This window comes from Episyrphus balteatus, chromosome 1 (genome assembly GCF_945859705.1).
Source record: "Episyrphus balteatus chromosome 1, idEpiBalt1.1, whole genome shotgun sequence".
NCBI lineage: Eukaryota > Metazoa > Arthropoda > Insecta > Diptera > Syrphidae > Episyrphus > Episyrphus balteatus.
In genome coordinates this window covers 127784234-127801021 of record NC_079134.1, presented here as the reverse complement: position 1 = coordinate 127801021, position 16788 = coordinate 127784234, and the positions used below count along the sequence as shown (strand labels likewise).

At 29.7% G+C, this 16788-nt stretch overlaps 1 protein-coding gene across 4 annotated transcripts in view; it reads left to right on the top strand.

Annotated features, from left to right (window-relative positions):
* LOC129906024 (roundabout homolog 2) overlaps nt 1-16788 on the top strand; it is a 323929-nt gene that overhangs the window by 69918 nt on the left and 237223 nt on the right. Inside the window, exon 1 of one of the 4 annotated variants that reach the window (XM_055981650.1) lies at nt 15923-16347. The exons of 1 other annotated variant lie outside the window; for it this stretch is intronic. The gene's annotated coding sequence lies outside the window, so the exon portion shown is untranslated. Of the gene's footprint in view, nt 1-15922; nt 16348-16788 lie in introns of those variants that run through there. 2 more of the 4 variants (XM_055981647.1, XM_055981649.1) reach the window with 2 other exon arrangements.

The window sequence follows — 16788 nt, the reverse complement described above, 5'->3', positions numbered from 1 at the left end:
TTTTTTCTGTGCTATGGAGAATCGGGATTGGTTTCACTTATAAGCTGGTTTGAGCTTACAACTTCAAAGAATGAGGACACATTATGTTGAATATGCGTTGGGATGACAATTAACCGGGAACGACATTGATTGGGATGAACGGGAACGACACCATCAACGACGATGAGGACAAATCGAAATGCGTGTTTCATGTTGGATTTTGATGTTTATTTTAATTTTTATTTTTTTGTCTTGTATGGGATAGAATTGTGCCATATTGAATGACAAGAGGGGGGTGATTATTCTATTTGTATGTCTTAATTTCGTTAACGAATCTAAAAATAGTTGAGATAAGTTGACGAAAGATGTGTAAGGTTTTTTAGAAAGGATTATTTTGGGATTATAAGTCTCTGGAGACATTATAGGGGAAATCAGTAGAAGAAGACTGTTTTTTAATTTAGTTTTGTGAAGCTGCATTCATTGCATTTTATTGTAGTTATGTTAATATCAATCGATAAGAAAATCTGGTATGAGATAAAAAAAAACAGTCGCAAGGTCAATCTGATCATATTTCAATAATTTGGTTAAATCTCCAAAACTAAGAAACTTCTTGAGGGTTTCAGGATTTTCATCAGTTCCTGCAGATCTGAAAGAGTTTGCGGATAAATAATCAAAATTTCCAATCCTAAGTGCCAAAGGAGTCTTTAAATATTAGAAAATGTTCAAGAATTTCCAGAAGAATCCAAAACTTATAAAAGTCTTAACATTCCACCTTACAAACCTAAACTTTAGGGGAACATCAAAAATACTTAAATTACCTGTGCAATAATAAATCACAATAAAATGTGTCACTGAAATGCCTCTTCTCACAAGAAATTGAATATAACGACAAAGCAATACTCTTAAGTGCTTAATACCTAAAAAACACATACAAAATTAAATTATTTGCATAATTTACAAATTTAAATGCAGCTCCTTGAAAAATGAAACAAATAAAAAAAAAAACAAAAAACGAAAACAAAGATTAAGATAAACTGCCCTTTAATTCCAAACCCAATATTCTCTTTCGTATTGCAGTTTTGCATTTCAATCTTCCTTCCAATTTACTCTCTAATTAGATGTGTATCTCTCTTTTCCATCTGCCGCAATTTTTCTTACGTCCGTCTGTGTCGTTTGTTTCAATATATATATTTTTTTCTTATTTTGCTTCTTTTTAGGACTACCAACAACAGGCTTTTCAAATAAAAAATCTGTATAAAGTACAATGCCAGGATTAAATGACAAAACACAAAGACACCAAAAAGTACTCTCAACGAATGGAAAAGGATAAAACACAAAAAAAAAAAAAAATTGAAAGCAACAGCAAATCTTTTAAGAATGATGTGTCAAATGCATTTATTTCCGCATTAACATTCCAAGTGAGCATTTGATGCTTTGCCAAAAAAATTAAATCGCACTTATAAATAGAAAAAAAAAAAAATTATCCTCATCATCCTGAAAGCAGGACCGAACTTAGAATGAAGGCGTTATAGGTGCCTTATTCAGGAGGCAGTTTTGTGGGGGCGACAATAAGAAAATATATTTTTTAACATAATTTTTTACAATAAATAAATGTTAAGTTATTTAAATAAGTATCTGAAACTATTATGACAGTATAACAGTTTTGTTAATACGGGCCTGGAGGACTTGGAGTGTACTTGAAGGATTCGCATTTTGTTCCCAAATCACAAGAAAATCACTGATTTTTACATGCTTTTTGTTTTGAGAACTGTTATAACTGTTATAAAGTTATATATCTCATAGTAAAATCTTCTTAATCTTAGTCTTATAGGTACACATGACCCCATTTATTTAGCATAAAACAAACACGTCTAGAAATATGTCAATTTATAACAGTTATAACAGTTGTACGGCTCCTGTTTAAGTAACACGTTAAAAGATTTTAACGTAAAAATGTTTTCTAGCTGAAAAATTCGGTCATCTAAGGATGTTTTAGAACTGTTATATCTACACAACTGTTATAGATAACTGTTATACAAATACTTTTAACATGCATTTTCATAAAATAATCTCTTAAAAATTAACCTTCCCTTAAATCAGGTAGACAGTAAAGCATATTAAACTTGTCAATCCATCCCTGCTTGCATCATACTGTCGAAGATCTTTCAGAATCGCTCACAGATATGTGTTATACATTCATACAATTCAACCATTATTATAAAAAATCAAATAACATCTACTTATCCCATTACGTAATATGCTACGTGGTATTATTATATTTCACATTATTATCTTCATTCCGAGACAGAACGGGTAATACTATTGGGTATAACAAAAGGACGACCTGCAAACACTTGTCCCCTGGATGACAGGCTGCAATCCTTTTGCTGCAGCATTCGGTTTCTATAGAGCAAATTGTCACACAAGAAAAGACAAAAGACCTGAAATAACCATGCCAAATGGTTTTTCTTTGCTGCTTCTTTTTTTTTACCATCTCTCGAATATAAATATATCCAGAATGAGAAAGTGATATAAAAAGATGCAATAAAATTACAAAAAAAAAATAAAATTTATAAGATACAAACGAGAGATTCCTTTTCATTCGTTTTGCTTCCGAGGCGGTATCCATTAAACGTGAGGGTATTTCACTGTGCAAAAAATTTGAACATTTTTGTACATGTAGGAACAGCCGGTTTGTCTGTGCTGACGCATCAGAATCGTCTGCCGCGTTGCTTGTTACTGATCACAAGCGGTAGATATACAGATACTTCAAGAAGATACATTTTTGCAAAAAAACATAAATAAATAAATTATTTCAAACGTGTTGCTAATTAAGTAAATTTACTTTGCCTGGTCATCAGTTGTTGCTCTGCCATCGTTTTATCTAAAAAAAAAATCACACTTAGGGTAGGGCCTCTAATCCTAGTAGCAGCGCTCACAGAGAATATTATCGGCACTGCATTCATGCATCCATAGCGTAAAATTCCAATCTAGTTCGGTGTGTTATCCCTGTCGCTTGTCTTTGCCTTTTTGCTTCTTTTTTCATTAAAAGAACAATGAATGCGTATAAATCTTAAACCACAAGTCAAACTGGTATAAAGTTTTAATCTAGCGATCAGACGAGACAACTTTCTCACCAAATTGTGCGAACATAATATTGAGAATTTCAACAGCTGTGAAATTCAATGTCATATACCATTTTTAGGTAGTCTTTAATTTGCATTTTAAGACCATTCTACATAATGAAACATACATAATTGGAATGGATGGAAATGCTTTAATTGGAAAATAAAAAAATACTAGGAAAAAAAATCAATAAATAATAATAATTTTAATATTTTACAAGAGGAAAATGTTACGCATACACCACAGTGAACTTATCTATTTTAATTTCTACTTTAAAATTGTTGTCACTCATTTTTTTTAACTTTCTTATTATCAAATTAGTTAAGGAGATACAAGTAGTCTTAAAGACAATTTTTAAACATAAAAGAAGTGTTCAATATCTTTCCGATAACTTGATAGAATTAAAAATGCGAAGATCCGAGGAAGCTTACATGCTAAAAAAAAAACCATCTCGCAAAAAAAAGATCAAAATGGATTCAGTTGGTGTTGTCTGAGTAAGAACACTGTCAATTAGTTGTTAAAAATTATTTTCAAAAAACACATTTTTGGATTTTAAATTTCAATTTTTTTTGAAATATTAATATTTTGACAACGGGTTTGAAATCGTTTTTCAATATTAATTAATTACGTCTTCAATAGACATGCCATACCAATTTTGGTTTTTTTGAAAAATGTTAGAAAATTTGAATATTCCTATTTCCTTTATTTTTGAATGACATAATTAGGTTTTTTAACTTTTTTTTCACTTTTTAAATAAAATGCACGACTGGGTCGCACGTACTTGCTCTTGTATTATATCTATTGGAAATTTAAGATTTTGTTTAGTGTCGAGAAAAAAAAAATCAAAAAAAAAATCGAAAGTTTAAAAATTAAATTAAAAATTTTTCTTTTCAAAAATGTTTTTAAAAATATTTTTTTTCTTTACATTTTAAGCCTGAACTACATCAAAACACAAAGTCAAAAAAGTACGAAAAAGTAAACAAAGCTCAAAATATAAAAATCACATGTATATTTACCTGACATCTATTGGAAAAAAATTAACTAAAAAAGCTCTTTTGTTTTTGAAGTTTTGAAATTTCAAATAAAAAAAAATTGAAAAAGTAAACAAATTACAGTCAACTCCATCTAAGTGGAATTGTCACAGGACATGAAAATTGGTTCGAGTTAGAGGGAAATTCGACTAAGAGGAATCTATTTAATCTTTTTGCTGCAGGCGGTTTCATTAAAAACGGTTAAAAAAATTGATTTAGAGGAAAATTTGACCTAAAGGAAGTACGACTTATAGGGAATCGACTGTATTTGAAATTTCAATTGTTTGTCAAAAGAGCTTTTTTCTCGCAAAATGACAGGAACTATGTGATCGAAGAGCTACCTTACGGAAAGGATATAAAATATTGTTTGAGTGTATTTGTTTTTAAAACTTTGTGAAAATTGAAAGCTTGGTCTTGTTCAAGCTTTTTGAATGGAATACTTTTTTAAAATGAAAGAGAGATATACAAACAAGCTACTAGGGGGAAGAAGAAAAAACATCATGTTTACTTTTTTGTACTTTTTTGACTTTGTTTTTTTTTTTTGTAGTTCAGGCTTTATACTTCAAAATGATGTCTGTAAATTTTTAATAAAATTGACTTATGCTTTGATGAAATATATGAACATAAAAAATATGTCAATTTTTGAAAAACGGCAACGCCATATTTCCGTTCTCCGCATTTTTTGAGAAAACTAATAACGCAGTTTTGTTAGAATCAATAAGTCTATTATGTATACAAAATTTAATCAAAATCGTTTTAGCCGTTTTCGAGAAAATAGTAATAGTAAAAAGTAATAGTGTTTTAATTAATTTAATGTGACTCTAAAATTCAACTGACACAAGGCAATAAACATTCAAAGAATTGATTTTTTAAGTAAAAATTTTGAATTAAAAAATTCAAAAAAATTCTTTAATTTTGCTAAGTTTTAACATTAAAGTTAATATACCGTTATTGTACCTACATACAATAACGGTTCAAAAACTTATTTATATTTACTATTTTTAAAATTGGACCCATTTTTCTACACCACACGTGTTTTTTAGTGAAAATCTTTAGAGCTTTTAAAAAAAATTTGAATTTCTCACCCAAAATCCTAAACCACCACTTTGTGGTGGTGGTGGTATTATTGTTTCAATAATAATCATTTTTATCAAAAAAAACGAAACCTACTGGGTCGAAACTGGGTTTTTCTTATAGTTTCTATAGAAAGAACTGAAATGGGACCAATACAAAAAGAATTATCAAAATTGGTTCACCCAGTCCCAAGTTATGAGGTAAAAAACTTTTAATTTCGTGCTTAACTAATATAATGCTTTTTCAATGAAAATTTGTATAAAAAGTCGTTTATTTTGGATTTAAAAACAAAAATACTTTTTTACTGAAAACTGACTGAATAATTTGTTTTATTTGGTTTTTGTATTTTGTATATTTTTGAGTTGAATAATAAATTTGTTCAAAGTCATCAATCAATTTTGTTTTTCTAAAAGTTTTGAAAATTTCAATATTGATTTAATTTACATAGAAAATTACAATAAACAAATAACTAAAAAAAAAAAACATTTAAAAAATTATTTTTAAAAATTATATTTCTTAAATTTTATAATAACCACATTTCTAACTCATTTTTTTGTCTCATTCTTCAATAATTCATTAAATTTTCCTTAAACTAGTTTCCTTATGAAATTCACCTCTGTTCAAAAGTCTTTATTTTTGTATTTCTATCTAAAAGTGAAAGACATATGGACTAACTTACGCGCGTATAGAAAAATTTATGGGCTCAATCAACTGCAAATGTTTATTTTATCACGAGATACCGATATACTTTGTTGATGAAGACTATGATGATGATGATGCTGTGTTTAACATTGGCATTGGCAATGGTGTAAGAAGCCAGAAGCCTCTTTCCGTTCTTTTCTTGATCGTTTGTTAATTTAATTTTATTAAAAGCGTGCATATTATCCAGCAAATTGCCGAGAGAATTCAGGATTGCATCTTAATAAATTCTTCTTATATAAAATCCCATCATGGGTCGTTTAACCAAATGGGCCTCTGTGCAGATATAATAGCTTTTCAAGTAATTTTACGATTGCTAGGCTGGATGTTTTTTCTAAACGTTTATTTCTTTTTTTTTTTTGTGTATTAATTTCTACGCTCGCGATAATTGAATGATTAAGAGCACATTTGCAACATTAAAAAAAAAAGACTCTCCTTGTGTCGGTAGGTTTGTCCATCGTCGTCGTTGTTGAATGGTATAACCAGAACCAACAACATTTTACTATCATCATGGTTGTCGTCGTCCCGTCCTTAGTCGTCCAGTCGAAAAGTAAATATTTATCCATTAAACAGAACGTGCGCTTATATTTGAAGCCAATTCTCATGTCTAGTCCCTTTGCGAGACTAAGGTGTTTACATTTTAACCATCCACCATAAAAAGCGAGGGGTGGAAACAGTGTGTTTTTTTTTTTTAATTTTATTAATCACAAAAAATAAATGTCCAATAAACTTAACTTATATCCCATTATCAATTTTGATTGTTATTTAGGTGCTTAAGTATTTTTTCTGTTTGAATAAAACGTCATGTGCGGCTTTTCCCGACACGGCTGACCGTTTAAGCGCACGTTTACAGTGGGGCAATTTAACAGAAATAATAACATAAATTTAACAAATTTTTTTTTAGGAATTTTAACCATCATGACAAGGTCATTTTAGGTCAGATTTAACATGACTTTTGATTAGATTGAAAATTACTTCAAAAATTTTCAATTCCAAAACCGGAACCTAAATCTTCTTTTTCTTAACAAATTCTAAGAAAAAATTTTATTTTGATCATTTTATGTCATATTTCATTTACAAACACTCCACTGTCAAACATCGGCGGCTCTAGCAAAAGCAATGATTAATAGCGCCATCTCTTCAATTTCCTTATCAACTTGAGGAGGTTTTGAGAAAATAAATAAATTATCATTCAACTTGGCTTATCACTCATCACTCACACTCGACACTGGATGGAATTGTTTGTGCAAATGCCTGAAAGGTTAGATAGATGAATGAATCGAATCGATTTTTTTTTCAGTTTGAAGAAGATCTCAAGTGGTATTCAATCATTATTGTGTGCCAGATTTCTGACACTTTTCGTTCAAAAAAAATATAAAAATAAATAAAATTTAAGATATCAGTTCCTGAAAAGACGGTAAATAGAAAAGGTACTTGTTCATATGAGTGATGATTGTCTAAGCGCCGCTATATAGATATGCTCTACCGTTTACCGCCTCCACCATATACCACCTGGGGACATGTCAATAAAAAAAAAAAATAGATAAATCATAAACAAATATAAATAATATTTTATTTGAACAAGACAGAGAATTATTTTTAGGGTTTTGATTGTTTATTTTAGAAGAAATAAAAATAAATACAATACAAAAAAAAAACTTATAAATGTGGAACATTGTTTATGGGAAGGGTACAAAGTACAATGGCTTTTAAGATATTTTAGTATTAATAGGGAAATCCTTAAACCACAAAGAAGTTTTAAAAAAAAGAGATAGAAAAATGTTCCTTTGTTAACTTTTTTTCAAGAAATCTTGGATTTTTTTTAGCATTTTCAAAAATAGTCCTTTGACTATAGTTGGAATCAAAATCCCGAAAACCGAAAATCCTGACATTCAGCAATTTAGAATATCCCTAAAATCGAAAATTCACAAACCAAAACCCAAAATTCCGAAAACTCAAAATCACGAATGGGATCCCGAACTCACGAACGGGATCCCAAAAAATTATATAAAATGAAACATTTGCTCAAATTTTTCATTTTATTGATTTTTTCAGGATTTCGGGATTCCATTCGGTATTTTTGGTTTTTCGGATTTTGGGTTTACGGGATTATGAGCTTTCGGGTTTTCGGATTGTCTGAATTTTGGGTTTTCTAGATTTTAGACTTTTGGCGTTTTGGGTTTTTGGAATTTCGGTTTTCAAGATCTTGGCCCCAACCCTTTTTCATTTTTTATAATTTTTCCAGATTTCGATTCCGGAAAAATACCCTGAAGTTAAGAGGTAAATGCGTTCAATGAAGTTTCAGTGAACAGAAAATTTTAAAGTATTTTTTAACTTTTTTTTTTGTTTTATTTTCGGGATTTTAACCTTTCCGGATTTTGAGTATTCCGGATTCTGGGTTTTCGGAATTTTGGATATCCTGGATTTTGAGTTTTTGAGATTTTGGATTTTCGTGATTTCGGGGTTTTTGTATTTTTGATTCTTTTTCAGGATTGTGTTCGCTTCACATTTGACTGTCCCTATAAATGAATATCCAAAATCCACAAAACCAAAAATCACAAGAACGCGAAATTCCAAAAACCTAAAATCCCGTATGGTATTCCGAAAAATTATATAAAGTGAAAAGTTTGCGCAAATTTTTCATTTTAGAGAATTTTTCAGGCTTTCGGAATTCCATTCGGTATTTTTGTTTTTCCGGATTTTGGGTTTTCGGGATTATGAGCTTTTGGGTTTTCGGATTGTCTGGATTTTTGGTTTTCTAGATTTTAGATTTTAGACTTTCGGCATTTTGGGTTTTTGGGATTCGATTTTCAAGATTTTGGCCCCAACCCTTTTTCATTTTATATAATTTTTCAAGATTTCGATTCCGAAAAAATACCCTGAAGTTAAGAGGTAAAGGCGTTCAATGAAGTTTCAGTTAACAGAGTATTTTTTACTATTTTTTTTGTTTTTTTTTTCGGGATTTTAACCTTTCCGGATTTTGAGTTTTACGGATTTTGAGTATTCCGGATTCTGAGTTTTCGGAATTTTGGATATCCTGGATTTTGAGTTTTTGAGATTTTCGTGATTTCGTTTTTTTTTTGAATTTTTGATTCTTTTTTTCCGAATTCTGGGTTTTCTGGATTCAGAATTTCAGGATTGTGTTCGCTTCACATTTGACTGTCCTTTTAAATGAAATTCTAACGAAAAATCTATGGAGTTAGGTGTTGGGGTAGGATATTTTGAAAAACTGGATTGAAAAGTTACAGTTTCGGGCAGTTTTTTTTTTTAGAAATTAAAAAATTTAGACAGAAATCCGAAAACTAATTTATAGAAAATTCAAAATTCCAAGAACCCAAAATTCGGGATTTCCGGATAAGTTTTTTTTTGGAATTCCAAATTTTCGAGTGTTTTGATTTTCTTAAGTTTCTATGTAATTTTTTGGAAGCTTGGCCTTTCTGTTCTTTCCCAAAAGACTAAACATGACGCAAACTGAGATAGGAGTAAATATTTCCCGTCAAGAAATAATTTGATTGATTTTATCATCATCTAATGGTATTATTTAAGGATTGCATATATCCTTATCTTGTGATTTGTAGTTTTCACATAAAATTCTTTTTAACATCAAAACACAAAAATATTTGCCTCTGATTCTCAAACGCAAAATAATTCAAATACCACATAGCTAGAACTCAAAAAAAAAAAAAAAAAAAAATCCAAGCTATTCCTTTCTGAAATATCTTCATTTTAAAAACGAAATTAAAAACACACACTTTTTTTTTAGTTGGCTTTTTAAATACAAAAAGTGTAATCCCAAAAAAACCCTTTCCTTTTTGGAAATAAAAAAATAAATTAAAACTGCAAAAAAAGAAAAAATTGGAATGTGTTCATTCAACAGAAATTTCACATTCCTCTTGAAATTCTCCGACAATTTATCACGAATATTCAACCTCGTAAAAACTCAAAGCCTTTTTTTTTTATATACCTACTAGCTTGCTATGAAAACCCAGGCCAGGGCCAACACCGTACCAAACCTATACTAACGTATAGTCGTAAGTTCTATCCTCTTTTTCGTATCTCTAATTCCGGTTGAGTTGAAAATTCCTGACACAGTTTTGCATGCATCAGCAAAAATTTTGCTATAAAAATCAAAACGGATTCCAGAAATGAATGTGATGGGCTTGAAAAAAAAAACTTTATAAAACACATAAAAAAATGAAAAAAGGATTCAACGCATTTGAACCTCGATTATTCTGAATGACTTTGGCTAGCGGTAGTGATATTGGTTGGTGGCTGGTGGTTATGGCAATGAGCCAGCAAGACTGACTGACTGAAAATTGATGATGAACAATTTCTAAAGTATTGTTTTTACTGTGATTGTTTTTCACAAGGATATCCGTTTTTGGTTAAAAATTTGATTATAACTGAATATTGTTGGGGTAAAAACTAGAACAATAATCTTTTGGCGCGAGATTTAAAATGAAAAAAATTGAATGAATTTACCATGTTTTCAATGCAATGACCAAGTTGTGATACAAAAAAAAAAAAAAAAAAAAAAAACACATTCCCAGTAATTCTATATCTTGTTCTGTGAATTAATAAAACCACAAAAACAATAAAATTTATATCGCAACATAGCGCCAATGCCATGGACTGAAATGAAATCGAATACGAACAGCAAACAATTTGTTGAGAGTGTATGTTGTTTGTGGTTATAAATATTTCAATGCAAAACACTCTCCTAGAAACTTGGTTTTGGTTTAGACAGACTAATGTCTGCGGGTCATTTAAACACCATCGAGGAGAGATTTCTCTCTCTCAAAACACAGGTGGTGGTATAAGTTTGCAATTTGTTGCAAATGAATGTAGTTGAATATAAGTAAGCTACTGCACTAAAACAAGTTGTATCTAGTATCCAAAGAATGATTTAAAACGAATAGAAGGCCATGGCAGAGGGCAAAAACGTAATCAATGTCGATTTAAGTGGACTTTAAAAGAGGTTTGTGGGATCTATGTGGTTGAATTATTATTTGTCCTTGAACAAATTTAAACTACACAGGATGACTCCTACTTAAAATAAATAAATTGTACAACGGAATTGCATGTTCTTGATATTAAAGTTAATAATACAAAATAAAGCAAAACTTAGCCATTGAAAGTTGTCATTTTAAGAAAAAAAAATAAATGTTAATGATGTAATTAAATTTTATTTATTATTTTCAATTAAAAACAAAATTATAAAAAAAACGAAATTTTAGAAAACCTGAAAAATCGTCAAAAATTGATTATTTTCCAAAAATTTGATTATTTTTCATAAATTGGATTGTTTTTCAAAAATTTGATTGGTTTTCAAAAATTTGATTTAGTAGAGTGTTGCCGTATTGTTTTTTAAAATTAAAATTAAATTTTTTTTTAACAAAACCATTTTTTTGCTTAAATTTCATAAGACAAATGATAGCAAAAGATTCTCTAAGTAATTTAAGGAAAATATATAAAAGGCAGTAAGGGACAATCTTCCATCGTTTAAGCGATAAATGCAATTTTCTAACATTCTGACCTCAAACACAAAAAAAATATTTTGAAAACAACGGCAACACCTACAATATTTTAAAATACATTTTTAAAAAGCCAGAAGCTCATTCTTATCTCTTAAATTTAAATCCACTAAATTTAATCAAGACTTTTTGAACAAATGGTCCTCAAACTCAGAATTAAAAAAAAAAATGTTATTAGAAAAATTTCAAATGACTTTTTTCCAAACTTTTTCTAATAAAATATGAATTTATTTAAAAAAAATGTTTGGCCATAAATATTATCAGTTGAATTTCGAAGCAAAAAAGGTAAAATATATCAAACTTTTGAAAAAAAAAAAATGAAAAATTACTTCAATTTCAATGGTTTTTTTTATTAAAACTGAATTTTTGCATTGAAATAATTAATTTTCTCAAAGACTGTGGTAAATAGGGGTTATTAAATGAATAAAAAATAATTTTATGTTTAGATGTTGAACTTTAAAAAAAAAATAAGTTACATTTTTTTTTCAAAACTTTTATTAAAAAAAGTTCTTCGAAAATGAAATACTTTTTAATTTTTTTCATAAACCGTAATACATATTGACATTTCCTTTTATAATTTGAAATCATAATAAATGCGGCCAAAAAAATTTGAAAATAATTGCATTTTATATTACGACCAAGTTTAAAAAACGACATGTTAAAATTTTTTCAATAATTTTTTTTTTCAAAAATCTGAGTTCAATTACCATTCTTTCAAAAGCCGTTTATTCAATTAACTTAATTTTAATTTTACATATATGACTAAGCTTCTAGCTTTTAAAAAATGTATATTTGAATATTGTAGGTGTTGCCGTTGTGTTCAAATATTTTTTTTTGTGTTTGAAGTCAATTAATAAGAAAATTGCATCTATCGCTTGAACTATGGAAGATTGTTCCTCACTCCCATATATTTTTTTTCCTTGAATTTCCTAGAAAATCTTTTGGCATCAATTAATTTATGAAATTTAAGAAAAATTTTTGAAAAAAATTTGTTTTTGTTCACAAAAAACTTCAATTAAATTAAAAAAATCAAAACGGCAACACCGGCAATTTTTAATCTATAGACTTTAAAGTATTTTTAATTACCGACGTTTGAAAAAAAAGATCATCAAAATCTAAGCTGTTCGGCCGGGTTAACTAATATTGCCAATTTTTGAGCTTTAGTTACTCCACTAATTGTTTTTCAAAAATTTGACTGTTTTTCAAAAATTTGACAGTTTTACTTAATTTTTTGTTTAAAAATTGGAATACATATTGGTTATACGAATAAAACTTAAGTTTATAAAACCAGTTGTCATATTGCAAATGCAAACAAGATGACACCCAAAAACGTAAAAACTGTTATAACTCGAGAATGAAAACCGATAAGCAATTATGTTTATCGAATAAGAATCCGATCAAGCCAACTATCATAGCACATGCATATCATCACAGGACAACTCATCACGAACATCCCATCATGAGAAAAGTCATCACAACGTAAAATTATTTGAATGCTCTTCTGTTGTCTTTTAAAATTAATAAAAGGATATTTTCTCTTATTTTTGACAATTTGCCGATAGCTTTAAATACAAATCTTTGATTTGTAAATAGCAACGGAATGCAACACAAGCAACAATTTATTAATTTTTGAAAAGCTTTTTAAAAATACAAAAAAAAAGTTAAATCTTACTCAAATACGGAACTAAAATCGGTTGTGATATAAAATTAGCCATGTTTTCGTTAGATTTTGACAATCGAGTTTGTTGTTGCAAATTTTGGCCTTCTATTTAAAGCCTCAACTACATTCACCACTTTTTACAAAAGTAAAAATATTTTTTCCTCACTTTTTGTGAAAAAGAATGTACCTACAAATGTTTATGACAAAAAAAAAAAACTAGGGTTTTTGCATTCTTTTTTTAAGTTTTCTATTCGTAAAAACTATAAAAAAAATACTTTTGACTCTTGTACTTTTTCACTTTTCGAGCCAATTAATTGAGCTTAACTCACTTCAATGCATCTTACACCTATTTTAACATGATTTTTAGAACTCCTTGTCGTTTAAGGCCAACCCAATATTAGATCTCGAGTGGTAGTCTTGTGAATGCTACTTTTTATGTTTTTTTTAGTTGTAACCGTTACTTAGTTCCCTAACTCTCATCTTTTTGGAGTTTCTCATTGATATCAAGAACTTCTTCCAGATAAGACTATTGAAAAACAATACCCCCACCACCTGTTAATAAATTTGCTGTCATCTACGAAAACCTGATATTCAGAATTGTAAATTAATACTGTTGGATTTATTTCCTGAGCATTTTTCGTTCTTTAAGTGGCCATTTTCAAGGTAAGCAGCACTCTTTTTTACGTTGACATGTCGCAGTTCCTGACCAGTCCGGCTTACATCAGAAGGCTTGACAGATACTTCTTCCAGCTCTGCGTTACATGCTTTCCCTAATTTAATTAATAAACACCGCTTGGACTTTACCACTTCACAATAAAGTTTCCTTGTCACGTTGGTAGTTTTGTTCAGCAGTTCCTACCATTGAATTCACTTTCAATAGATAAGTTTTTACTGAAAACAGCACTCTCCACTCCTCATTTTGAAGTCTTTTGATAGCCATCTACAATTTGGGAAGCTTATAAAATGACAATATTCCAAATGATCGCTGAAAATCGAATTATTTAAACGTTACCAAAGAACTTTTCCGCCAGAATGGTTCTTTTTCCATTTTTACAAAGCTTTTTTCAATTTCTTATACTTTTGTCTTAACATCTAAGAAACCTATTTTTTCAGTGTCTTCATCATCTCCTCCAGTTCATATCTAAAACTGTTCATAACTCAAGCGTTACTACCCGCGACTTTAAATTTTTATACTCATTTCGTGTAAGCTCTTAGAATAAGTACAGCCATAAGCCGTAAGCCGATCATTTTTAAGCGTTTAAGCAACAGTACCATGAATAGCTGTGGTATTACCGGGGTAGCGTCTATTATATAAAAAAAACTACTTTCGTAACGCTCGAAATTTTTCGAATATTTTCACAAGCTTACGGCACTGTTATGCTCCTATCTTCATTTACTGGTCTTCTTTTACTTTACCTACTGTAATCTCCAGTCTTCCTACTCAAGGACTTGCATGCCATCTTCATGAAAAGCTCTTAACTTTCATAAAAATTTAACAAACATAGAGCGTTATTCAATCACACCAAAAATTTTCCTGGTGAAATTCCCACCACAATAATGAAAATCCATTAAAAAATACAATATGCCTTCCTTTCAAGCATCACAAACTAAAAAAATAAAAACAAACCGGAAGTAGAAATGACAAATATCAACAAAAATAATGATTTCCCACAAAATTGAAGAAAAACAAGGTGTTTTGTGCGTTACAGCTTAAGATTTCTATGCCCCGTGTGACAGGCAAACATCCTCATTTCTGGCCCCAGCAAAGTAAAAAAAGTAAACGCATCACCGATCACCTTTTATACATTATTATATGTTTATTTTCCTTCTCTGTGTATTTGAAGATTCAAGATGCCTGCATCTTGAAGCCTCTTAAAAGAAAAAAAAAGATGCAAACATGCATTTCGATTGGATTAGGTTGTCAGAGTTTAGCTCTATCAGCAGACAAAAACAACGACGTGCCTCATGCTACCGGAATGTACGCGAGTACCTATAGAAATATTTATTGTGTGCCATTGATGTAGACAGAGACACCTTCCGGTGCGGTGTGGTGCGGCGGCCGAGCGGTAAATTTAGACGAGACGCACCTTCCATCAGTGTTCAATGGTGACAATTTATTTTTCTTAGACTTGGTGATTTTATTTTTTTTTTGTTATTTTCTTCTTTGTTCTGTCTTAAAAAAGCCGCTTTAACTTCAAACGATCGGGATCAGACCTTCAGACCTCCTTGGAAAGAAAAAAAAAAAAAAAAAGACCAGATGATGAATTCATTAAAAATAATATAGGTACGATCACTTGCGCAGCATGTTAATTCGTTTTCAGTGAATGAAAAAATATCGGATGTTAACTCAATAAGTCGCTGCTAGAAATGGCTATTTCCACACCTAGGAGGTTTCGATATATCACTATGTATTTGACAGTCAGCAGCTAACTTGTATTGGAATTGGTCGAGAGGTGAATATTGAAGTTATTCCAGGAAAAAGTGAAAGCATTTAGGTATACTTCGGTTAGAGACAATATTTATTCAGTTGTTGCATTGCAACGAAGCAGAGAATTTAGTTAAATATTTGGAAATTGTAACTTTGGGTAGGGTATAAGAAAATAGACAATAAAAAGGCTTATTTAAAAGTCAAAGCATGTGTTTGTGGCATTAAAACTACCTAATTGTAGGCTTTTATGGTTTCAATGGAAAATGAGAAAAAAATGGGAAAAACTTTGTTTAACTTCAAAGACAAATAGATTACTTGTATGAAATTGATGGGTAAAGATATGATTACCTTAGCTGCTCAGCAAATAGAAGATTAAAGCGCTTACATAAGCCATTAGCAGAATTTCAAAAAGAACTAGTTTAAGTAGGTGATGGACATTTCGAGGATTTACTGGAACAAAAACCTTTTAAATATTGAATAAATCTGTTTTAGAAAACTTTATCAACAAAAAACTTTTTTTACTTTGAAATAACTCAGGAAAATCTAAGGAAGTTCTTTAAAAATATTCAGAACGAGAAAATTTTTCATTACATTCATTTATTTTAAAATATTAAAGAAATAAAACTTTTATAAAAATTAAATCAACCCCTTGGCGAAGCAATTTTGTTCTTACAATAACCATTTCAAGAAAAAACGTTAAATAATTTCAAACATGAAGAATTCTTGAAAGTTGGGAATGCAATGAATATTTCTTCAGATTGAAAGTGCAAGACATAAAAGAGCCTCAAAATCAGAAGTTATAATTCTTAAGACTCGGTAAGTGACTATTAATCTATAATTTGTTGTTATGTTCTTGCGATACAAGTCAGTAACAAAATATTTGTGATAGCTAGTTAAGATTGTATCGTCGAAGGTTTTTACAAACAATTTGGGTAAAATTTAGAAAAACAACTCCCTGCAGTTTTAATTGATAATAATTATTTTTGATGCCTGCTTTTTGGTGCTCCAGTGTTTTCAATTTCAATTTTTGTTGTCATTTTCTTAGCATTTTTGTTTTTTTCGTATAAATACTCTGCTATTTTTTTAATAATAAGGCGCTATAAAAATTGGCTCAATCTTTGTCAGCAAAATAACTAGAGCATTTGACAGCTAAAAAACACCCCAGCAAAACTAAAACTTTTCTGACCAGTGATCAGAGATGATGGTACCCCTCCGAGTTCGGTGTCAAAATTCGGTAACATAGAACTTTATTATTGT